This window comes from Sphaerodactylus townsendi, linkage group LG01 (genome assembly GCF_021028975.2).
Source record: "Sphaerodactylus townsendi isolate TG3544 linkage group LG01, MPM_Stown_v2.3, whole genome shotgun sequence".
NCBI classification, from domain to species: Eukaryota; Metazoa; Chordata; class Lepidosauria; order Squamata; family Sphaerodactylidae; genus Sphaerodactylus; species Sphaerodactylus townsendi.
The window spans coordinates 49,989,851-50,016,659 of record NC_059425.1 but is presented as its reverse complement, the minus strand read 5'-3'; the positions used below and the strand labels follow the sequence as shown (position 1 = coordinate 50,016,659).

At 41.9% G+C, this 26,809-nt stretch overlaps 1 long non-coding RNA gene across 1 annotated transcript; it reads left to right on the top strand.

The window, feature by feature from the left end:
• Positions 1-23,530, top strand: LOC125433563. Its single transcript, XR_007244634.1, has 5 exons — positions 1-228; positions 2,021-2,087; positions 18,886-18,973; positions 19,086-19,217; positions 22,199-23,530. It is a non-coding gene; the product is annotated as an uncharacterized LOC125433563 (long non-coding RNA).
• The last annotated feature ends 3,279 nt before the right edge of the window (positions 23,531-26,809 follow it).

Sequence of the window (26,809 nt, the reverse complement as noted above, 5' to 3'; positions counted from 1 at the left end):
TGGACAATGGAGAGGCATTCTTAAGAGTGTCTAATGATGGGAAAAAAAGAAAAAATATTTATTGTTTTTGACAGTTTCACAAGGGGCAAAAATCCTTGTCATGGTTAAAGTTTCCACAGCTGTTGGAGGGAAAGGGTGGGCTCCTCAGGACTAAAACAGTTCCACTCTTTTGTGTTGGAGGCAAAGCACAAGAGCCAAGCTGTGAAATTAAAGACTAAGTTCATTAAGGTAAGAGAATTGTACCAGCATTGTCGATACTGATGTCGCCCCAGGGCCCAAAACGACCCAACCTGTTTACATGGAGCTTGCTTAATATAGGAACTGGCCTGCCCTTGCCTACAAACTCTTTGAAAAAGTTTGGTTTGCATAGATGCTGGCTGATATCTCCACTTCTGCAGCCTTCCTGGAGAACTCTCCTGCATGAAAGAAAAGCTTATTCTTGTTTCCAACTTTAATCAAGTTTAAAAACATGTTAACTGTAATTGTTGCCAGTCATCTGTTTCTCTTTGTGACACATATCCCTCTGTTGTTTTTCCTATTGCCTAGTTTAAATGGTAAGCTTGTTTGGGGCAGAGACATAGCCTTCTTTCCCCCCCTTTTCCCCTCCTTATAATGTTTTGTGAATAAATGGGTAAAGAAATATAAGAAACCAATATCTGTACATATGCATATGCATGTGTATGTATTCCTATGAACGCATATATGGACAGTTAATTTATGTGAATTCCCTATACATTTTATCTCAGATTTTATAAAATTCATTATGCTGTCCATTTTCCTACTTGAGTGTTTTGAAATGTACTGTAAATAAACTTAAATCATTAATTATTAATATTTATTTTTTGTGAGCTCTGCTGCCAGAATTGTGTAGGTGGGATGTGACAAACTATTGTATAGTTCTTCTTCAAAATGATCACAGAATGCACAGGTTTTTTCAAAATTAATACACTTCTCAGAAAGAACGACAATCATATCTGAGAACTAAATGGCACCAATTAAGGTTCTTGTGCAATCCACACCCAGAACTCATAGTAAAATATGTACTTAAGTTCTCAATGAGCTTGTCCCACGGCAAGAGTTAGTGTGCTTTTTCCAATATTTAGGAAGGAAGTGTCTCTTGAATCAGAATATTCGATTCTGAGGCTCTAACAATACCGTCCTAAGCAGTCTGATCTGAATTCTACTCAGGTCTATTCAGAGGGACTTAATTCAAGGAAAATATTCTTGGGATTGCGCCATAAAATACTTGCATATGATGATCTCAGGATTATATTCCATATGTTCCTTCTTAAGCAATTAGGATGTAAAGTTTATTTTTGGGCTGTTAAGATGAGATGCATAGATCATAAGCATTGCAACTTGGTGTGCTGAATCTCAATATGTGCACCATGAATGCAAAGCAGAGAATATACTGGAGTCCATCATTTTGATGGCTGCAGTGCAGCTGTTTTATAAAAGATACAGTTCCTATTTTGGATCTGAGAATGTAGTTTAAAGGTACTTCTGTTCAATTCTACTCATATTGCAGTATTTCAATGAAACTGAAATGAAATGTCTCCCTGAGGCAGTAGCATACGTCACTAACATATCCGGCTGTGTATGTTGTCTTCCTCCAATTTCTAACGCTCATGAGAAGTTTTGAAATACAGTTTCTTAGGGTTTTCCAACTCTAGTGTTTTGCCCATGTTTTGGAACGAGGTCCATTTTTAAATTAATGTTTCACTGACTCTCATTCTAGCTAGACCAGAAATGAAATCTCTTTCTTAGGCTGAGATCTAATTCTGTTAATCAAGTCAGTCACAAAATGACTGTTGACTGTAAAGGTGATCTATCATGGCTGTTTCCATTCAATTGGCCTTATGCAGATGCCTTAGAAGAGAAGGTGAATAAGCTTTGGGATGTGGTGAACAATAGCAGAATTCTCAGGAGAATCTGCCATACCAATGAATCGTGGATTTTTTCAGACACAAAATATTCTGTTCCTCCCCACCCTCATTATGTTTTTTTTATGACAAACCAGAGAGCTGATGTCTTTGCAAAAGGAAACCGCGGAAGTGACTTGTAACCTACCAGTCATGTTTTAAAAGGTAGGATAACCGCTCTCTTTTTCATGTGTGCATAATAGGTTCCTGTTTTCTACCAAAAGAATTATGTGAAACAGCGGAGCCGAATGAAAACTTACAGCTATGCAAAACTAATTTAGCATTTTCATTCAGATATTTCAAGTGGCCTGTGTTTTATGCAGCTTTCTATGCTTGCTAAGAGTAGATAGGGCTTTCTGTACATCTCCAAACATTATTAGAAAATATACTTGTAACACTATATAATTGTTTCAGCATGGCAGTGACAAAACATGGCAGTGTTTTGTTTTTCATATTTGCAGTGCTTTCTTGAATGCTTTACTTTTCCAGCTGATTTTTCTGTATGTAGAAACTAGAGAATTTAGCATCAGGTGCTGGAATTTTTTTTAATTACATGGAGATACCAACTTAACTGACAATTACAATTAAGAAAGTGGTTAATTCTACCACATGCTAATCCATCAAATGTGAAGTTCACACTATTCACAAATACCACTGCCAATGTAAACTTTATTTATGCCTTGCAGGGAAAAAAATCATCCACAGAGAGAATTCTGCAGTGTTCAATAAATATATTTCTTGAAGAAAATGATGCTGAATCACTTTGATTAGTCATGGACTAATCCATGAAATGTTTTATTCAGCATTCTTTTGCAGTGGAAAATAAGAAAAATATATTTGCAAATAAATTACAATGTTGATGCTCCTATTAATTCTTAAGATGCTTCTGAGCAAAAGGCTGTTACTTGTAAAAAAAACCTCAATTTAATTCCAAGTGTAAACTCTGCACTGTGACTCTAATCTTAATCTTGGAGAGGTTATGATTTGGAATGGAAATACATGCTTGCAAATGTATATGCATATCAGTACATAGGCACAATTCTTTTTGAGGACACAATATTTACAAGATCAGAAAATCTCATGCAGTGTCATTTGAGAAACAATTGTGTGTGAGCCTGGGATAGATTATTTTCAAGAAGCACCATGACCCTGATTTAGATATACATATTTGGACCTAAGACCCCATTGATTTCAAGTGAATTTATTTTCAGTTCGATCACAAGCAAAGTTTTTTCTTTAGAAATACTTAATAAGGGATCTTTAATGATCACTTTAAAGAATTGCAGAAGATTTTGAACAACTTCATTATTCTTATGTTACTATTCTTTGTTAATAAATCTTTTTACAGTGATGTCTGTTTTTCCCCTCTTCCGTCATGTTCCGATTGTAAAAACGCAGAATGCTGCAATTTGCAGGTGGGATAAAAACTGTATATTCCTTTTTCGTTTGAGTTTACAATTACTAAAAGTTAATAGGGAAACTATTAAAATCTTGTTGAGAAAATGTATCAAGCTTGTTGTGTTTTGTTAAGAGTACAGTGACATCAAGGCCGTATGATCCCTGGAATACATTTCTACAGTTATGGTCCTAAAATAATGAAACAGAACTTTCCCAAATGCAAACTGCACCACTGGTTGGTTGCCCAAAGATTATTGGGAAACCATTTCATTAAGGATATGAGCCACATATAGAAGGAAAGTGTAGGAATAAAAATCTAAAATGCACATCTACTTTCCAGGTAAATAATACTGGAAAATGTCCTCAGCAATTCCGCTGTGCTGCAATTTTCTTCTGTGCTCTGCAGATTCATATTTCTTCTGCTTCTATTCTGGGAATTAGTTATTCTAACTTGAGTATTAAACATATCTGGGAAGCTTAATCAAAGAGTCATTGTATATGTTTTAACAGCAAAAATGTAACTTGCCAGACGCAATTTTAATATTTTAAGATATGCTTGTCTCCCATAATATTATGATTAGCAAACTGAGTTGGACAAATTGTGGATAAAGATGCACATTGTGGATAGCAAAATGAATATTCAACAGCCTTGCATATCCCCTCTTTTAAAAAGGATTTTTGCTTGTTTTAGGTTTCTGGTGAATAGTTTACAAAAACATGGAAGTTATTGTTTAAAAATAGCTATAGAACGGTCCCTGAATGTTTCCAGTTTCTAATTTAAATGATGCGGATAGTTTGTTGGGACTTAGCACCTATGTTCTGAACTAGAATTACATAGTAACTGGTAAGAAAAAAAATGTGCGTATACACACACACACATCTCAACAGCATTTGAAAATGCCAGCTTCAAAATATATGCATCTTTTTTGGATTTCCAGGTGACATGTTTGGTCCTCTTATTTGTTTAACAACTCTCTAGCTATGAAAGGTGTCATAGATTGGTTCATGCTGCCCACATGCTGTTGAAAAGCAGTACCAAATATCAGTAACTCCTCCCTATACGTATAGAACCACTTATCCTGCCATGTGCACATTATTAGTCTCCTTGCCCTTTCTAGAATCATCTAGTGATGAATGAGAAGATTCAGGGCTTGTGTGGAAAGTGCATAGTTTACTGATGTCACATCATAGAATGAGTGTTCCAACAGATTAAGAGGCAGATAGAGTCACCTTGGTGTGAGAGTTTCATTTTTGACAAATTCATGTAACATGATTCTTCTACCTGACTCAGTCTTATAGCCAGTCTCCAGCCTCATCTCGTAAGGAAAAGCAGTAGTCCAGGAAACTACAGCAGATGAGCAGGAAAGATGAATGACAAGAAGCTCCATCTATATATATAAAAAGCTAACAGTGACTTTGTTAGTCACGCCCTAACGCCGAAACGGCTGGATGGATTGCCCCCAAATTTTCACATGATGTTCCTCCCTGTTCTGGGCAGGTCATCGGACCTTCAAATCGCCGAAAGTCCATACCTGAGCCAGGTAAAACATCTTTTTCCTGGCGCACCAGGCCATGAATCTGGCTGTGTTTAACTGTCACTCTTAGAATGTTCATGCAGCATGTCTGTGGCCTAAGGGCTTGATATGAGGGCTTAGAATGTTCGTGCAGATGGGCAGAGATGAGCATTGGAAACAGTAAATAGGTAATACTGGTAAGTAATACGAGTGGAAGTGAAACATATACACACTTTGCCATGTGAGACGTCAGGTGGGGTTCCCCCCCTCACACGCAGGTCAACTCTCTGTGCTTACACACTACTACTGTAACCTCAGCTTGTGGGTTCTGTGGGGCAGTACTTGGAATGAGTTGCAACAACAATTTTTAAACAACAAAATGGTTTACTTTTCTTTACAATTAACACTTTTAAAACATCAACATTTAACGTTACAATTCAAGGTCCTGTTCAGGTTGCATTTCAAGTCCTTCTATTTACAGTCTACTGATATTGCCAAGTCCAAATTCTTCTTTGCAAGTTGGTAAGTTGGCTGGCTCCTGAAGACTCCAAGGGCTTGATGAACAGGTTGCAACATGATGAAAGTCTCCAGGAGAACTCTCACCCATTACAACCACAAAAGAAATCAAGGTCCGAGTCTGATACCCTTGTCTTCTCCAAAGAGCTCTCTCCTGCAGCCTCTTGCTGCTCTGAGTCTCCACCCCTTACTGGGTCAACCCATTCTGGGCCAACCCATTCTGGGCATGGGGGTTACACTACCACACAACACACATACTCTCATACACATCTAGCTCATTCTCACACACCTCACTCTGCCCTCCCTCACATCCAACCACCACTTACCCACTTCCTCACCCATATTCACCACAGCTCTCTTTTACTAAAAGCGAGCTGGAGTTTGCCTTTTTCTTGTAAGAAAATCCGCGGGGTGGGGGGCAAACCAACACTACTGGCTCTGCTTCTTTTGCACATGGACTTTTAAGAACCCAGAGAACTGGCCTCGATCTGAGCACCTCACCACCCTGCCTCTGCTGCCTGACTGGGATAGCCTCCTTGCCCCAGTTCTGCCTTACCCAATCCAGGACTGTGCGTGTCAACCAGCCTCATGGACAGCGGGATTCGCACTCTGGACAGTTCCGTTGTGGAATGGAAAGGGTTACCTTATACTAAAAAAACAAGACATCACCATATAACAATGTGAATTGAAAAGGGAAAGAGGGATTCCATTTGACCACCCCAAAAGGCTATGCTGTGGATCATTGGATCTGCATGGACATCTGTGTGGGTTGCGGACTGTGATGAGAAGGACAATTGCCACAGCAACACGTGGCCAGGCCCCGCTAGTTTATTTATAATATTTGTTTCCTGCCTTATATCTTCTGACTTCAGGTGAGTTGCAAAGCAGCAATAGCTGCAAGGACACTGTTTATTAAAAAAACCCCTTCAGTTATAACCCATCTTTCTGACCAATGAGGCCCCAAAGTAGCTTTCTCTCCTTCATCTCGAATCCATTTTATCCTCACAAAAACCTTACAGGAGAAGTGAGGCTGACTCTGTGAGACAGGCCCAAGCAAGCTTCTACCCAGCATGCTTCCATGGCAGTGGGGATCTGAACCAGATCCTATTTAAGACATTGTAAACACTGTACTATACTGGATGACATAAACTACAAAAGTGTCCATATTGTATTCTCCATGAGCGTGAGGCGCCCTCCATGAAAGAAACAGAAGAGTGTCAAAGGTTACAAGCCAACAGCACTGGTTTTTCCTCCGTCTCAGGAAACTATTTAGATGTTATAAATCAGGTCAAAACAACTTGTAACTCATCAGTGAAATGCAGCCATGCATGGTGGTTCACCCAGGACTCAGCAAATTTCCAGTTTGGAATGCCTGTCAGCAAGTTCAAAAATAGGGTAGAAGATAATGCATCAACTCCACCTGACAAGTTATATTTTCTAGAATGGTCAGAGATTGTAAGTATGCCATATCTTTCACCAAGTCAAGAAGGAGGATATTGGCCCATTTGCATGGAATGCTTGCCTCTGGGCTCTTCACTGCACTATGTGGTTGTAGTGGTCTCCTCATGTTTCTCTGTTTACACAGGAGGAGGCACCCTGTAGCTTGCCTGATGAACTCTACCTGGTCACTGCTTTTCCTGGTTCTCTTAACTCTGCCTGGTTCTCTTATCTTCACCTGATCTATCTTAAAAGCACAGATCTCATCACACCCAGTAGTCACAAGATAGCTGGCTTTGTTAAAGCACTTTACATTGCTGCTATATTGATATTGCTGCCATCACAGTTATATTGTTATTGTATCCTCTTTCCAAAAATACCCCCTCCAAATGAAAGAGGCAAAGCAATTCCCGGGAGCACACTCTGCTGAAGAAGGGGACCATGTCCTAGAATTGATATTCTCTCTCTTCCTGCTTCTCCCCCCTCTCCACATACACCCCTGCCACTGCTGCTGCTGCAGGAAGAGAGGCTTGTTATTTTGATATTCCTTGATATTTCAATATTCCTGAATTAGATCTGTCATTATTTCTATAGATCTAATATAGTGCAAATGCTTGAAGTTGAAATAAAGTTTTTCAAAGCCCCCCCTCCCCACCCCAATCATCGGAGAGGACGAAAGTAGAGCAGGGGAGGTGGGGTGAAGCCAAAAAGCCTGAAGCACAGAATAACACAGGGCTATTTCTTTCGTCTTCTGGAAATGGTCACTCTTTTCCCACTCTCACAAGCAGCAGAGATGATGGAGTCTGCCATGCTGGTCCATTCAGCCATTTTAGAATTTTTCGTCTTAATTATGCTGCAGATGTTTCATCACTCTTGGAGATAGTCCATGGACTCTTACAGAAAAGAAGCAATGCTTATTTACAATAAATATCTATATTAATTTACCAGGTGTGACAATTTCCTTCAATGATTCTCACAAGGCACTCTGAATTATTCTTTCTCGTGCACGAGAAATCTTGACTCATCATAGTCCTAAATGAGTCCAAGTTTTTTACAGGGTTAGCACTCGGTAAATGTTCTCATTGTATTTCATCCTAGCAAAGAGAATCCAGTTTTGAAGCAAAGTAGGTGAGATCAAGAGGGCTATCAACACAATTGCTCTTGAGCCCCAAAATATATACAGGGGTCAGTTTAGCTGCACACTAGAAAAAAGATAACAGTTGCTTGCTGTACTTACTAAAGGGTTATAGTCAGATTCTTTGTCAACCATGTTTCTCATGAAATCAGTGTGTAACAATGCATTCCCGGAGGATGGGGAGGGCAGTCACACTACAGCGGGGCACAGTGCAAAAATGGTGCAGCTGAGCTGCTTCCAAAGTAGTGTGTTGCATTGTGACCAGCCCTGGGGTGGCACCAAAAAAAGCAACACCACGGGAAATGGATGGGGCCAGGACCATGACCAACAGGTTGGTCAACAGCCAGCAAAGGGACGGAGGAATGGGGAAGAAACAAGATGTCCATGGCGGGGAGGGGATGAGATTAGGCATAGGAAGGCTGAGGGAGGGACCATCCCAATTTGTCCACGAAGAGGCACAGCATAAATTGGGGACAGGCAGCTCTGGGAAGTGCAGGCCTCACTGGAGCACAGTAGATTATACTCCTGGACGGGAGATGGGAGTGAGGTCCACCTGTGACCTCCTTCTGTGTGGAAGATGGAAGATTCCTTCCATTTGCTGGCTATTGCAGTGAGATGGTGTGAAATCTAGGGGCCTGATTTAAGGTCAGGGGTTGGCTGATCAGAGGGAACCATGTGCCTGGGTGGGGAGGATGAGGGGTGGCCTGAGGTTCCTAATCCAGTATTTACAAGGAGCATTATGGCAATGGGGCATAGATAGTCAGGTTGCACAGAAGGGATCTTAGATAATTGCATGCTATCACCCCTTCTACCCTGTCCCCTAAGCTTGGGAGAATAGGAGCACATATCATCCAGCTCATCGGCCTGGTGGTGCTTGTTCTGGATGTTAGGTCAATCCAAAATAAATATTTCCTTAACCAGGACCTGATCCAACATGAGGAGGGTGATCTGATGTATATCATGGAGACCTGTGTGGGTGAGCTGGGGGGACTGGTGCTTACCAAGTTCTGCTCACAGGGTGAGGAGTGGCCATGGTCCATAGGGATTTTTAAAAAATTGTATTTATTTATTTTGATTTGATATACCGCCTCATCCCCAGAGGGCTCTGGGCAGTGTACAACATAAAAACGGTATACATAAAATCATTAGAATATAGTTATCATAAATATCATTTATTATTATTATTATTATTATTATTATTATTATTATTATTATTATTATTATTATTATTATTATTATTATTATTATTATTATTATTATTATTATTATTATTTATTGGGTTTATTATTATTTATTGGGTTTATTATTATTTATTGGGTTTATAGACCGCCCTCCCCCGAAGGGCTCCGTGAATATTTCCTAACCTAAGGAATGGAATCCTAAGGGATTCCATCACCCTCACCAGATGACCCAATCATCCTGTGGTGAGTTTGTTCTTGGTGCTTGGCCAGAGAGATAAGTTAGGATAGCTGCTGGAGTACCGCTCATGCCACTACCCAACAACCTCCCTGCCTGAGTTGGCAGGGGCAGTCTCAGAGGGGATGTTGGAGGCTTCCAGTGCAATGATCTTGGGGGACTTCAGCCTCCAAATTGAGGATGCCTCTGATGGTTTGGGTCAGGACCTCATGCCCATCATGGCAACCATGTATCAGGTCCAACACGCTCAGCTGGACATGTTATTGACCTGGTCTTTGTGATGGGATGGGTTGAGGGTGATCTGATAGTTGGGGGACTTAATATTTGTCCCTTGTCATGGATGAATCACTGTCTGGTGAAGTTTAGGCTTCAAATGCTACTCCCTCACTGAAAGGGTGTGTGTGTGTGTGTGGGGGGGAATTAAAACTGTCTGCCTTTGGAGGAGGATGGAATCCCAAGGATTCTTGAGAGTTCTGGGAGATTTTCCTGGCAACATGGTCAGCATTCCTGTCGAGGCCCTGGTCTCATTTTGACATGGTGAGATCAAGAGGGCTATCAACACAATTGCTCTTGAGCCCCTTCACCTGCTGGTAGAGTACATCTGGCCCTGTGGTATACTGGGGAGCTGAGGGCAATGAAGCGGGAGGGGTAACGGCTTGAACGCAAGTTGCCGAAATGTTACACATTTGTCCAGGCACTGGTGGGAGCCCATGATTGAGCCTGCCAAGTGGCAGTGGCATCAGAAGGTATACTTCTCCACCTGCACTGCTCCTGCAAGTAGCCCCCTAGAAGAGTTACTTAGGGTGGCAAACAGCTTGCTGTCCTCAATTCAGAGGATAGTGCCCAGAATTCCCCCTGATATCTGCTGTGATGATTTTGCTGTGGATTTTAAGGATAAAGTCAATCAGATCCACACAGGATTGGATTCCACTGTTGAACAGTGTCCTGTGGATGTGTTCGGAGCACTGTCCACATCTCATGGTAATGAACTTCACATATCAATTATGCATTGAGTCACAAAGCACTTTCTTTTTGCCTCCTTTGTCAATTTTTGGTCAGTTTCATTGGGTGATCCTACCTTCTAGTGTTATGATAAAAAGTCGGAAACAATTTCTCTTGAGCCATGTTTGATTTAGTAGTGAGTGGAAACTCCAAACATTGCTGGCACCAGTGGCACAAAAGCAGCAGCTAAGATGGAACCATCTATGATCACCTGCTCTTGGTCAGCATGAAAGACTTCAGAGTGGTGCAGGAAAAATAGCTATGTCGAAGAGTTGTTGGAAAGCAATTACTACAGCACACAGTAAAGTCTTCTTGAACAGCAAACATACAAACACACAGTATTCCACGCATGTTCCCCTGGCTACTTTAATGAAGATTCAAAGATGCTAAAAGAAAGTAAATTGCATGAATTTTGCACGCAGAAGGTTCCAGGTTAAAACTGGGAAACAGTATATACAATCCATGAACACCCAAAACCTGGAAGGTTTGAAGTGATTGTATAATTCTTACATCTCAAGAGAGAGATTCCATAACACCAGTAAAGGCATGTTTCCCTGCAGGAAGGATTTCTCAGGCACGTTCACATGGGCAGTGGAAGTCCATCATGTATTTTGGATCCAGCACCTTGAATTGTCTGTAGCTAGACACACACTGTAATTGGTAACACTGATTTTGCATGCTCCTTTTGAGTTCTGGCTGACTCTTGCTGCAATTTTTTGTGCCAGCTGAAGTTCCTGAAGGATCTTCAAGCAAACTCCACACAGGGCATGTTATAATTGTCTACTCTGGATACATGTGGGGGACAATGGCCCAGTCAACATTCTGCAGGAATAAGACCAAACTAAGATGGGAAAAGGCACTCCTGCTTACTACAGTCACCTGTTCCCCATCAACAGTAGAGCACCCAAGAGGATCCCCAAGTTGCAAACCTGCTCTTTTAGATAAGGATTGTAATCTAGGATTGCCAACCTCTAGGAAGGACCTGGAGTTCTCATGTAATTATATCTGATCTTCAGACTACAAGTAGTCATTCCCCTAGAGGAAACGGCAGCTTCAGACGCTGGACTCTATGGCATTGCAACCCTGCGGAGCTCTCTCCCCTCCCGAATGTCCAGGCACCACCACTTTCCAGGCACCACCCCCAAATCTCCAGAGTTTCCGAAGCTGCTGTTGGCTGTCCTTCTCCAAAGTAGGTTGTGCATTTATTTCCACAATTGCTTTACTCTTATCCTACAGCGCTTCAACCTTGTTTGGATTTTAAAAGTTTATTCGCCCTCATCCAATTTTTCACTGCCTCCAAATATTGGTTAAGTAATGTGTGGCATTGGAACAAAAAGAAAATAAAGGGGGCTCAACCTGATGCAGGATTTTCACAGTGGTACTAGTTGTCATTGTCATAGACCAGCGATTCCCAACCAGGGTTCCGTGGTACCCTGGGGTGCCATGAGCATGTCCCAGGGGTACCATGGCAACACTACCGGCCCCCCTCACTTTTATGGTGTCTCTTGCCGGCGCCAGCAAGGACATGGAGCTGGCCCAGGAGGCAGGGTCTGCCGCAAGATCAGCAGCCAATTCTCGCACGGACACACACCCGCGGTGCTTCCCTTCACCCTGGGAGGGGAAGGTGGGGGGGGTGGCAAGCAGGGGCACTGGGAGGGGAAGGTGGGGGATGGCAGGGGTACCATGAGATATGAAGAGTGAGATCAAGGGTACCCTGATGTCAAAAAGGTTGGGAAACATTGACATAGACACATCAAATAAAACCCATTGTACAAAAGCTTATGGGTTGCCCACTGTTGACTCCAGCTGTATCAGATTTCGATGTCAGAATCTCCAATTTTGCAGATAGTACTAAGGCTTCTCATAACATTTTTTTCAGTTGGATAAATATTAAGAAGCTTCAGAATTACCTCTGACCTGAATGTTTCCTTGGCCCTCCAGCAAAATGGAAACCTTCCATCAGAATGGGAAATTTATGTTAAAAATATGTGTAGAGCAGGGCCCATATTATTATCCTTGGATTGCAGATAGAGGTGCATTGACTATAAGTATTGAAGCCAATTGGTCAAATTGTCCTCTTAGCTGAGATGAAATTACTAACAGAGCCCTCCTTGATCAGAGTCAAATTATTGTAAAACTGTTTCTATATATTATTGTGTGGAACAGATAGGGATGAGAAAAAAGAAAGCATATCATAAAAGAGAGAATTATATTTTGAATTCATACATCTTTCCTAGTGTATTCACCCTCGATTTCAGAAAAGGTGGGATTACAAATGCTGATAAGGCTCTTCTTTTTAAGCTTCATTTTTTTACTCTGAGGTAACAAAATACCTTCTCCTTTTCTGATCAACTTTGGCAATGTGGTAAAGGCCATCTCAGCACATGGCGAAATGCTATGAATGGCATCTAGCTTGTGATCCCTGAGATGCCTATAGATATCTCTCATGTATGAAATTGTTATCTGTATCCAGTGGCATGAAGATGGATATAGATAACAATTTCATACATGATAGATACAGAGCAGCAATAGCATAGCATAGCTTCTTCCAAATATTCTCAGTAGCATTAAATATTTAAGAACCAATAGTTTGTCTTATCAAAATTTCAAGGTGAGATATAAATCTGTCTATCACAATTTTATCCTGTTACCCTTTCAGGAAACTCAGGGCATTCTGTATGAATCTTCCTTCTTCGTTTAACTTTCCCCTTGTGAAGTATGCTAGGCTGAGAGAGTCTGGTTGATCCAGGATCACCCACTGAACTTCATAACTGCATGGGGATTTGAATCATCTCCCCAGTCTTAATCTATTGCATTACACTGTTTCTCAGGTCACAAGTCTTTGGTTACGTGGGAAAAGTGTATGCAGAGGATACACAGCTATATATAACCTTATCCAAATCTCCTGATGATGCAGTAGCAGTCCTAAAGTTCTGCCTGGCTGTTGTGGTTAAATGGCTAAGACTGAACAAACTGACACTAAAAGCTGGAACGACAGAAGTAATGCTGGTTGGGAAGGTGGAGGACTTGAAGGACAATATGCTCCCCGCTTTCAATGGCATTCAGCTGACCCTTGTTGACTCAGTTTAAGAGCCTCTGTAGTATACTGAACCCAACGTTATTGCTGGAGAAGCAAGATAATGCAGTTGCAAAAAAGGCTTTCTTCCAACTCCGCCTGGCTCAAAAAGTGGCCCCTTACTTTGATACAGCTGATCTGGCCATTTGGATCCATGCCACCATGACATCAAGACTAGACTTCTGTAATGCACTGTACATTGGTGTCCCTTCCAAATCAATCTGAAACTCCAGTTGGTGCAGAATGCCACAGTATGGCTATTATCAAAGAAACGATCAGTTACCAGAACATAAGAACATAAGAACATAAGAACAAGCCAGCTGGATCAGACCAAAGTCCATCTAGTCCAGCTCTCTGCTACTCGCAGTGGCCCACCAGGTGCCTTTGGGAGCTCATATGTAGGATGTGAACGCAATGGCCTTCTGCGGCTGTTGCTCCCGATCACCTGGTCTGTTAAGGCATTTGCAATCTCAGATCAAAGAGGATCAAGATTGGTAGCCATAAATCGACTTCTCCTCCATAAATTCCAGTCCCGCCCCTTTTAAAGCTATCCAGGTTAGTGGCCATCACCACCTCCTGTGGCAGCATATTCCAAACACCAATCACACTATACATGAAGAAGTGACTCCTTTTATTAGTCCTAATTCTTTCCCCCAGCATTTTCAATTATTCCCCCCTGGTTCTAGTATTGTGGAGAAAGAGAGAAAAAAATTTCTCTGTCAACATTTTCTACCCCATGCATACAATTCTTTGTAGGACTTCAATCATATCCCCCCTCAGCCGCCTCCTCTCCAAACTAAAGAGTCCCAAACGCTGCAGTCTCTCCTCATAGGGAAGGTGCTCCAAAGTCCCTCAATCATCCTCGTTGCCCTTCTCTGCACTTTTTCTATCTCCTCAATATCCTTTTTGAGATGCGGTGACCAGAACTGGACACAGTACTCCAAGTGCGGTCGCACCACTGCTTTATATAAGGGCATGACAATCTTTGCAGTTTTATTATCAATTCCTTTTCTAATGATCCCCAGCATAGAGTTTGCCTTCTTCACAGCTGCCATGCATTGAGTTGACATTCCCATGGAACTATCAACTAAGACGCCTATATCCCTTTCCTGGTCTGTGACTGATAGCACTGACCCCTGTAGCGTGTATGTGAAGTTTGGATTTTTTGCCCCTATGTGCATCACTTTACATTTAGCTACATTGAACTACATTTGCCATTTCTTAGCCCACTCACCTAATTTATCAAGGTCCGCTTGGAGCTCTTCGCAATCCTTTGTGGTTCTCACCACCCTACATAATTTGGTATCATCTGCAAACTTGGCCACCACGCTACCCACCCCTACTTCCAGGCTCAGTTTGAAGTACTGACTATCATAGCCTACATATCTAAATGACCATATCTTCTCCTGTGCTCCACCGCAATGGTTTAATTCATCTGAGCAAGACTTTCTAAAAGTGCCAACCTACAAATGGGCGAAATCAACAACTGCCCATACATGTGCCTTCTCATTTGTGATCTCCACCTTGGAAAATGGCCTCCCTGAGGAAGTCAAAAAGGCTCCCACTCTTCTGGCTTTCTGCAAACTATGCAAAAATGAAATATTTAAGAGGGCTTTTCTACACAGGCAATAGGGTAGCAGAGTAGAAAATGGTTCGCAAAATTACTTAGTTACATGGTTGGGGACTGTTGTCTATACTACTGTGTATAGTTTGCTGTGGGTTGGATTTCATTGTGTAATTTTGCATTGTTTGATGTGTCAGGTTTTATTTCAGCTTTGTCTTTTGAATTTCTGGTTGGTTGTATGACCCAAACCCTATTTCACTGTTTACTGAATGTCCTATCTTATTGGTTGTATCGACTTTATAATGTACCTTGAGTCCCACTAAGAAAGGCAGACTGTAAATAACATGAATGAATGCTGGATGATATAAATGGAAAGCTCTTCTTCCAGTAAATCCCCACTCCTGGATCAGGATGACTATGTATAATATGGCCAATTTGGTATTAACACATATTTGTGTCTATTAAAGCATGGGATCTGCTTATCAAACTCAATAGTACTCAGGAGGAAGGGTTTTTCTAAAGGTTTACTGCCAGTATATGACATTTATTTCTGACTGTCTTCCATAAATAAGTTGTTTGCCCTCTTTAGTGAGAATTATTATTGTGATAATTGAAATTCTCAGTATGGACTTGAATACTATTGATGTTTGAATGACAAAGTACTTACACATAACGTGTGCCTGTTGCATTGCCTTGCATGATGTTTGAATCCAGGCTGCAGTACTGAGAACAAATCAGGAATGAGTCCTTTCTTTATGATGTCTGGTTTGCTATGTTGAATGCTGTTTTATTTATGCTGAGTTCTAAAAATTTGCTGTCAAACAAGGAACCGTCCATCAGCTGAGTACATAAAAAGGCATATGGCAAAGGGAATTTAAAGGACACAAAGAAAAGAAGAACTGAAATAGAACTCGGCCAGTCTCCTCGAAGTCATTAGTTTGGGCACCAAGTTAAGATACAAAAGCATTTGCAACAACATTGTGGGACGAGAGAATAAAAGAGAGGCTGTACAGCCATTAAGGCAATTAAGGAAAGATTAAGGTTGCTTGTTGCTGAAAGACCCATTAATCAATAGGCCAGAAATCACAGCATGTTACAAGACATAAGTCTCAAGGGGGGGCAATGGGGGGAACAAACCACTGGCCCCAATTCAGGGATTCCCATGAACAACTGTGGACTGACCCAAAGGTTGGCTTTGATAGCCGCAGTCACTTCTATAGGGTGGCCTGAAACTAATCAAATCCCCAAAAGGTGAACAAGCTATCAGTATGAATAATATTGACTGCATGTTCAGAGGTATATTCACATGGTGGAGAATCACATACACTGGATAAAACACCTTTTTACATAAACTGCAAGGAGGGAAGTCTCATGTGAATTAGATCAGGCTTATATAGGGACTAACTATATCTCAAAGGAAAGGATGTGGAAGTCTCATTAGTGGAAAATTGTCCTGTTTGCATAAAGAAAAGACCCGATGATATTGCTGATGCTGATACCTTCCATACAGACTAGAGTTTATCAAGCAGGTCAGCAACGGTTTTTCACTCTTGCACTCATGAAATGCTAGAACAGGAAGGTGATTGCTGAAAGCCCGCACCAACAATACCATACTGGATAGCCACAATACAGTTCTGCTTGTTATATTCCACACTAAGTCCCTCCAGCCTGGAAAGGGAGCCTTTAGATGTGGTTGATTATAAATAATAATAAAAGCCAAAATTGAACAAATGGGTTCTATAAATTGTATTGAGTGGAATGAAATAGTCATGCTTACAACCTGAGTCATTTAACCAAATGTGAATTTGATTCAGCATTTGGAACTGTTGTGATAATAATTTATTTAAATATCTAGGTTAGGTGATATAGGGTAGATCGCAATCTTAAAACAATTGGTTAAGATAATTGATAACTATCAAATGGAGTCTTGTCATTAAAAGAAAACAAGGTTCTAAAAAATAGCTCTAAAACTAATTTGGTCCCCAAAATTGCATTTCCAGTTTTCTTATGTTAATCTGATGTTGAATTTGTTTTAACACTTCTGACTTTACATCCTTTGGCGGGCGGTCGTATTGGATATTTGACAGTATTTGATAAGCATATAATGATATTTAGCTCTGGAAGCAATGAATAGAAGAGTTGGTCTTTACATTCCGCTTTTCTTTATCTTGAGAGTCTCAAAGCTGCTTACAATCACCTTCCCCTTCCTACAATAGACACCTTGTGATGTGGTTGGGGCTGAGAGAACTGTGACCCCAATGTCACCCAGCAGGCTGGCAACTTTCCTAGTCCCCCCCCCCCCCAAGTGTTTTTAGAAAGGGCTAGATAGGGCTTTCTGAGTTTTTGATGTTTGTGGTATAATGCAGACATTGGCCCCTTCCCCACTTCTCTTGCTGCTGCCGCTGCTGCGCCAGCTGGCTCTGGAGCGCCAGCTGCATCCCTAGCGCATCGCCTGGGCGTCCCCGCGACTCGCTGCCCCCCAGCGCTCTGCCAAAGGCAATCGCTGCCAAGCCGCCAGGGATGCCGCCACAATTTGAGCGGGCGCTTAAAGAGCCGCAGCGCCGGGCTGGCTGGCGCTTGCCGTAGCCGCCCCTGACGGGGAGTGGAATCATGGACCCTCAAGGCTACTTGCGGAGAGTAGCACGGGGCTTATGGTGAGTGGGGAAAGGGCCATTCTCTTCATGTAAAGTATTTCCTTTGTGTGACATTCTAAAAAACACTTTGGAACTTGATTCTAAATAAATACTATTGGGCTGCATGGTATTTTAGCTGTGCTAAAATGCTTAATGCATTTAACTGGTACTTTTATTGAAATCATCAAATCTTCCCAGTTTTAATGTATTTGTATAATTCAGGTAGAAGTTGATAAGAATATCATTACATCAAATTTTATTCACTTCAAAAATCATTTATGTTCCTATCAAAATCTGGCCTGAATATCTTTCTTGCTGTAAACATGTACAAAGAGTTTTCACTGCCCCTTCAGCACCATCATTGTTCTGAATAACAGCACAGGTTAAAAATCAGAGAAGGGACTCATGGCAAGGGAATAACAAGGAAAAGAATCATATTTCTTCTTCTTCCTGTTGCATAACTGTATTACATGCCTGCAAAATGAAGACAGGCATTAGCTCTCTTAGGTAGTTCAATATCCATACTTATTTTGTGTGCATGCAATATATATTATTAAGCAACCTGCTAATTTTAAATGGCACCTCATTAAACAGCCTGACATGTGGAAGACCAACTTCCTAAGTCATGCATAACTTCACTCCCTCCCATTTTATGGCTGGCTCCATCTCCTGTGGCAGCCATTTTATGGTTGGATCCACTTCCTGTGAAAGTCATTTTGTGGTTGTGCCTAGCACTGTGTGTCAGAATTTCAAAGGTCTCCACAGGCTGAAAAAGGTTGGATAACCCTCCTCCACAATACACTGGAATGCAGGAGCAATCTACAGCAGGTCAACCAAGACATAAGCCTTTCCATACAGGAAAGTCCCAGGAAAGTGTTTTTGGATTGCAGTGTGTGAACTTCCTCTGTCTGTCTGTCTGTCTGTCTGCCTGCCTGCCTGCCTGCCTGTCTGTGTCTGTCTGTTTTAATATCCTTCCCTTCCCCTTTCAAGCTCAGGGCAGCATAAAATAAAATAATATAATGGTTGTAAAACAATAAAAACTTTTAAAACATTCAAATATCTCATTAAAAATACAGGTAATCAAGTGTCGACTAATTCCAGATCATCACATTTTTGGATCCTACCCCTCACAGGGCCATATGTCAAGATGATACTAACAATATTGACAAATTGATGGACAGGAGTTAATTAACAGTTGGAGAAAGTTACAACTTAAACTGTATGAAACCATCCTACCCCTTCACGTTTCAGCCCTTATTCTCTTTCTTTTAGCCTTGCAGGCAACTCTGAAGATGAGCCAGGGACCACATCAGTGTGAACTGACCTCCTCCTTCCTTTTATACTTTCATTTCACTTGAAGGTAATGGAACTTTTTTAATTAACAGGCTGTTTGAGGGTGGAGGAATAATAAGACTGGTAGATGAATTATTATATTTATTTGAAATATTTTTACTTCACATTTTTATGGATAGGTCTTCAAGGCAACTCACATCTGATTTTTGGGGTAAAAGCAATAAAATAAATTAAGGCTAACAAGCTACAATGAAAGATGGGGAAGCTATGTTTACTGAGGCCACACACAAGAGAACAAGAGAAAGGTGGAGGTAAGTGTGAGGCTGATCTCATACATAAGTATTTTTATCAATTGAGATTTAAACTTCAAACCATCTGGATTTAGATGTTCTTCCCTTTGAAGACTGAACTGTAATTACTGTTTAATTTAATTACTGTTTAAAAATTGTTTAAATCCAACATTTCCATAGTTTTTTGTAGCATTTAAAACACTTCACATAAATGACCTTTGCAATCCTAAAAATGTTTCTAGAAGAACAGTTAGATTTGAGTTTAGTAGCACCTTAGAAACCAACAAAATTTTGGGGGTGTGCTGTCCCAAGGAGGTTAGTTAGTAACAAAGGAGTCAGCATCTATGTAGCAATAATGAATAAAGACCAGGCTTTGTCTTTAAGATGAAGAATTGTGGGAAATGTAGTTTAGAGGCATGGGAGTAGTATTTAGACAAGATTGGCTAGTTATAAAAGCCTGTCAGTTTAGAAGCCGCCTTTTTTTCCAGTTGTTACAGTTACAGTATTGAGCTTGGTCTGATGAAGAACATGGACGTCAGTTCATGCTTTTTTCACAAAAAGATTAGACAAGATTACATAAGATGACATTTGATTAGAAAAGCAAATGTACCTGCATATTCATTCAAAATAAGGCAAATAAGGTTTGAAAGCAACAGACTACATAAGTCAGTGTGAAGTTGCACATTTGTAGTTGTTCCATTTAATAAACTTGAATGAACATAAAGGACTGTGTTGAAACGTGTCTTGTTAAGCTGTGACACTTATACCAGAAAAGGAAGACGTGAGACTGGTCTTCTTTGGACGGCTGTATAGGGGGGTATAAGCTTCTGAGAGTCAGAGCTCCCTTTGCCAGGTGCCAGTCATCCTAGCAGATAGGTCAATACTATTATCACTGTGATGCTTGAGAATTTGAGTTTGAGAATTTGCCTAAGAAACACTGAATACAAAAAATCAAATAGTGTCACACACAAACCCATTTACACCCTTTTTAAGTCCATTGATTTCTATGAACTGAGAAGGGTGTAACTCTTAGCTGTTACACTGCTCAGGTACATGGTTGATTACATTTTTACTATGGTTTTCATTGGAAAAACACTGGCTCTCAAGGTGGCTTAGGGAAATTAAAAACCGATTCAAATATAAATATTTGTGGGAACCTTCTAAGCCTTGTGAGGCATTTCATATTTCCCTCCTCCTCACTATTTCCAAAGCCTTTCCCTCTTTCCTGCCTCCTTCTCTGCTTCTCATTTGCCAACTGACATACCTTTATCTCCTCACCGTCTTTAGTTTTCCACGCTTCCCTATCCTTGGCACTATCTATCCTAGAAAACTATAGCCTTTATGTATGGCTCAGGCAGGCTGGCATCATCATCTACTTCACCCTGTGTAGGGCTTAGCTGTTCAAGGTGCCATCATATTCCTTGCCTTGCGGGGACTCAGCCAGGTGCTGTCCACAGTCTATCTTGCCTTGTACTGGAATTGGCCTCTGCCTTGCTTCACCTCATATGGGGCTTGGCTAGGCTCCATCCTCTGTCTTGCTTTGCCTTGCACTGCCATTTTGTTTCGCCTCACTTTGTGTAGGGTTTGGCTCAGCCCTTTGCCTTATCTTGGGCAGAGCTAGGCCAGGTGCTACTGTCTGCCTCAGGCTGGATTGGGTGCCATTGTCCCTTGGAGCTTGACCAGGCCAGGTGTTGCCTTCATTCAGAGTCAGTGGGGCTGAGTAACATAGTTCACTGGTGCTTGGATGGAGTAGAATTCTGCCATCTGCCTCACCTTGTGTAGGGTGATCCAGGTGGGCAGGGGGTCATATGTCCCTGGATGGCTGCCATTTGGTCACATTGGGCAGATTATCACACACACACCGCACACACTAGCCTGAGCTGCGCCTGCCACTACAGCCCCAGCAGGCACCCTCCGAACCCTCACTGCTGCCCTCCAGGATCCAGCCAGCCCTGAATAGTTCCGCGAGGCTACATCAAGTCTCTCTTATTCTCTGGGCCAGGATGCACCAAAACTCAAGACCTTTTCACTAAAGTGCCTGGGGCTTCCGATGCATCTTCCTCTCCCCATGGTGACTGCAGCCACTGGTTCCCATGTACTTGGGTGAAAGCAAGCGAGGTACCCAGGGATGAGCGTGCAATACGCATGGCTCCTGCACAGGATTTCCCTCCTCGCTGAAATGAGATCCAACGCCATCTGTCAGTGTCTTGTTGCGATGTTGGCTGGAGGAGGCGCCTGTAGGCAAGCATGCCTGGGAGGGAGGGAAGGAGGGAGTGAGGGTGGCAGAGGTGTATCTAGGGAAAATGGAGCTGGGGGTGGAATACTCAGATTTTGCCTCGGGATCCATTTCCCTTAGATACACCTCTGCTGGTGGGACTTGGGAATCTCTTAAAATCACAGCAGATCTCCTGACAGACCAGTTCCTCATAGGGTTTCCAGATCCAGGTTGAAATATTTTTGTAGATTTGGGAGTGGAGCATTAGGAGGGTGAGGTGTGGAGGCAGGAGAAATTACCTTAGTAGGATATAATGCCATTGAGTCTGTTCTCCAAAGCAGACATTTTCTCCAGGGAAACTGTTCTCTGTCATCTCAGTTGTAATTCTGGGTAATTTCCAGCCCCCACCTAGGGATTGGTAACCCAAGTTCCCATACAGGAAATTACTGCTGTAAAGGGTCACATCTGTGGCATTATACCCTCCTGAGGCCCCTCCCCTCCTGAAAACCCACCCTTCCCAGGTTCCACCAGGAATTTCCTAACTTGGAATTGGCAACTCACACTCTTTTCTACCCAACTGCAAATCCACATTTTTCTTACTCTCTGTCTTAAGTTTTCCCTCTCCTCTTCAGCACTCTACCAGGAACATGAGGGGGTTGCAGGGGTGTAGGAAGCTGGGACAGAAATCCATTGGACCTTTTCCTGTGCTTAGGGTGATTAACCATGGGACTGCCGAACTACAGTTGCCTAAGAATCTGAGATCCATACATCCTGTTTTCCATTGCAGCCTCCTCAAGAAGCCCCCCCCCCACGGATGACTGGCATCCCCAGGCAGCGGCACCCACTCCAGTTCACATGCAGGGGGAGTCTCACCATGAAGTGGAAGCAATCCTGGACTCTAGAATGCATTGCAACCGCCTGCAGTATCTGATTGCCTGGACCCATTTCCCAGCTGGGCACAACGGGTGGACTCAGGACATGTGCAAGCCCCCCGTTTAGTGAAAGCTTTCCACCGGGCTTACCCTGACCGTCCAGGGGAGGGGAAAGTCTTAAAGGGGGCGGAATGTCAGGACTGAGCCCGTCAGTGCCAAATGGTCTTCCCCTCGGCGCCCCAGGGTATCCCGGACACAGTTCTTGTCAAAGGAAGGTGTGAACTGTTCCAGGCTCGCAATGCTTTGTAGTGAATGTTTTGTAGTTTGTAGGGGGGAGTTGAAGCCTTTTGGCTTGGTGGGAGGGGGCAACGGGATATAGGTTTGTGCGGGAATTGCCAGATTCCTCTTTTACGATGTTACCTACGCTCTGAATGTAAAGGCTTTAGAGCAAATCTACAGTTTCCGTGATTTCCAGATTCAAGGTCTGACAATAGAACCCTGGAAGCTAATCCTAGCACTTTCAATCTTCCAGCTGCTAGCAATCAAGTAGTCTCATGGCACAAACTGAGTTTTGCAATATTGCTTCATCTTTTGTTTTGCTTGTAGTTGTTGTTATCTGGGAGGTGATCCTTTAAAAAAATATCTTTGGCAATACCTCTCTATTCATTTTCTTGGGCATAAGCCCACTAAATTTAGTAGAACTTACTTCTAGGGAACCATGAACTGCCCTGCAAGAATCAGAAAAGTGGAGGAGATTTTGAAAAAGAAACACCTCAATTTAAGTAGCCCATGCCACACAGAGTCAGTTATAAATTTGGGTTTGCTACTGAAACTCACATGGAGCCATATCTAGTTTTTGCACCTGAATTTGTTTGCCTAAACCCTATCAAACTGAAAGGTAGACCTTTTAATCATGTTTTTTAACCCTTTGTATAAGGAATTTGTTGTGGGAGGGAGGGATTGTGTGGGTAGTGTAAGAGGGATTGTGATGTAAGGTGAGTGGACAGATTGGTATCTGGTGGGAGGCCCACTTGGAGTCAGGGATCGCTGTTGTTGGGGGCCGAGGGAGGTAGAATGGTGTAGGAGTTTCTCTAAGGGGAGAGCAAGAAGAGATGGTTATGCTCAATGCTCTTCTAATCTCTGTCCCATCTCAAGGCATGTTGGTGTGGAGGCTAGGGAAGTTAACCCATCTTTGACACTAGTGTTGTGCAATGACAAATCTATCAATAATAAAATGAAGACTGCAAGATTGCTTTGCAGAGCATTAGGTGGATCTGGCTTGCTTGACCAAGACCTGGGCAAGAGATAGTAAAACAGTCACCTTGAAAGAGCTGCCTCCCCCAGGTTTCTCAGGCCTTCATCAGTCACGGACTAAGGAATAGTGGGGGTGGGGGGGTGGGGCAGGATGGCTATGTTGATTGGGAGGCTTTATATTACAGGACTCCCCTCGTGCTGCAAATTCCAGGGATTTAATGTATTGGCCTGATGTGGAATGATGAAGAGAGTTTGGATAATCAAATGCACTGACCGATGCCCCGCCATGACTGTTGGAGGCGGTGGCTAGCTGGGCCTTGGAGTTTCCCAGACTTTTAGTCTAGGGGGACTTGAACATCCATTCAGATGACACTGCAAACAAGCCGTGGACCTGATGGTTTTCATAGCAGCATTATGTCTTCCTCAGTTTGTTTCAGGATCCACACATAGAGCAGGACATACCCTGGATTTAATTTTTGGTGCATGAATAGAGGAGGATCCGATTATCAAGATTTCGATGCCATGGTTGGACCATGCCCTGAAGGCTCATCTGAACATGCTGCACCCCTCCCTTGTAGGTGTCCTATAAGATGTTCTTGTCTCTTTGTCATGAGATTTCCTCCAGACTTGCTGGAGCCATCTGAATTCCTGTTTAGTCCTTCTCAGCTCTGAAGTATGCCATAGGAGCAAATAGGGCGGTGGAGAGTGAATTTCATTTATGACTGCAGATATCTGCCTATTCCAGTTGTCTATCAATCCATCTAATGAGTCAATGGGAGTCACCGAGTCCCACAGAGCATTCTGGAAATCAGTTGGTTCCTTGTTGGTCTCTAAGGTGCTATTGCTGACAGAAGCAGCTACCCTCTAAAACTGCCTATGAGAAATGTTTCACATAACAAATCCAGTGGTGGGATTCAAACATTTTAACAACAGGTTCCAATGGTGGTGGGATTCAAATAATGACTGTTAAAAAGTATTAAAAATATTTTAATATCACTTTTTAATTTTAAGTATTGAAAATATTAATATTTAATAAAAATATTTTAAGTATTAAAAAGTGATATTTTAAATTTTAACAACAGGTTCTACAGAACCTTCGGAAACCCTTGAATCTCACCTCTGCAAATGCCATATTTGTGCAATTTGCAACTACTGCACCTAGACTGGTTGTGATTAATTAATATTCCATATGCTTTCATTGCCTTCTAGCTGATGAATCCCCAGACAACAAAAATATGTGTTGTTTGTCTTCTAATGTGCAACCTTGTAGGGTCTTTTCTGCACACAACATGTACAATGTTTCTAGCCCAGAAATAAAACATTTCAACTGTGGAGTTCTGCACTGTTTTCCCACCCACCCCGCTTTGATTTTTGGGAACGTTTCCAAACAACTTTTTCTCCATTTTCTGGAAACACTTTTACAATGTATTTTTAAAAATGTTTCCAAGCTGGCTTACCTTGCAGTGCGGTCATACTGAAAACATTTTATATTTTCCGCTGAAAAGCCTGGCCATTTTCAACATCTGTGTGCCATCATCCAACTTTCCCCTCGGTGCCTGGTTCATCATTTTTTCATCTCACTCCTTTCCCCCTTGCCTCTTCATCATTTTTTAGCTGTTTTGGGTGGATCAATGAAGCACTGATTCAATGGATCTATAAAGCATCATTTCAACAAATAAGCAACATTTTTTTAAAATGATGACGGCCATCAGGTGTTGGGCAGAAGTGAGTGTAAAAAACATCATGGTAAGGGGGTTTGGAACTGAAAACTTCCTGGAAACATTCTAAGTGACTTGTATGGAAAAGACCATACTTTGCACCCTGGAACTATATTCTGTTTCTAGTTTTTTAGTTCATGGGGTTGTCTAAAGGTTTCTTTCTAATACTATATTTCCTCTTCCTATATTTATGCCTTAACACATTGCAGATTTAACCAGTGTGCTTCTATTTGCCTTTCAAAAATTCCTAGTGGAGGCCCCTAAGGAACTCTACAACTTTCTTAACTTCTGCTTGAAATTTTTCTTTACATACAAACTAATATAAATACCCATCTTATGGCACATGTCCCAGCAATGTTTTCTAGCTTGTATTCTAATTCGAGAAATGGTATGATAGCAAATATTGTACTGATTAAACTACAGCTTTCCAATTTTTAACTGCAGATTTCATTGGAAATTGAGGGGAGTTCTTAATTCATTTTGCTATTGAACTAACTGGATAAAAACCCCTAACTAATTGAAATAACTTGCAACCAGCTATCCAGTCACACATTTGCAAGAACAACGTCATGGCTATCAATAAGATGGTGTAATTGAGAATTGCCACCTTTGAAAAATGCCTTCCGGCTCATAACTGGGGGGGGGGAGGAGTCCAAAGGGTCTTAATATGCTAATGACGAGAGGGAACTGAATGGGAGGGCAAACTGCACATGTTAAAACCTGCACCTGAAATAATTGGAAATTGGCTTAAAGTAGAGGCGTGTAGCCTGATTGATTTACCAGCTCTAGGGCACGTTGCTTCATCTTCTGTGGCAGGGTCATCTTGCAATCCCTTATGTACAGATGTAGTTTGGGAAAGAACAGTCGCTGGTGGGATGGAGCTGACAGCTGAAGGGATTGTTGAGGAGACTTGAACATGGACAGGGAACAATTACTTGGGTATTCCTTCATGTTTGTGATCTTTTTTCTTAAAGTGAAGGGCAGAGAATTATTCTGTGCCCTACTCACAAAGCCTGGGGGAAGTTTGAAGAAGTTAAGTACCTTTGCACAGAAAGGGTGACTCAGAAATGGAGGGAGGTCTTGTTCTGCAGCTATGGAATCCTCCTTAGGTAACACTGTGAAATTATGGATAACCTGACAATAGTGTTAATTGGCTGCTGTACTTTTTCATGATTGAACTGATAAACAAAGGTATTGCTTTTTTTGTTAGAAGAAGAATTTGGATTTATACCCCATCTTTCTTTCCTGTAAGGAGACTCAAAGTGGCTTACAAGCTCCTTTCCCCTCCTCTCCCCACAACAGACACCTTGTGAGGTAGGTGGGGCTGAGAGAGTTCCGAAGAACTGTGACTAGCCCAAGATCACCCAGCAAGAATGTAGGAGTGCGGAAACACATTTGATTCACCAGATAAGCCTCCGCCACTCAGGTGGAGGAGTGGGGAATCAAACCCGGTTCTCCAGATTAGAATCCACCTGTTCTTAACCACTACACCACACACACTCTCAATGATGTTACTAATACTTAAAAGATGTTTGGATTTTAGGGAAGCTGTAC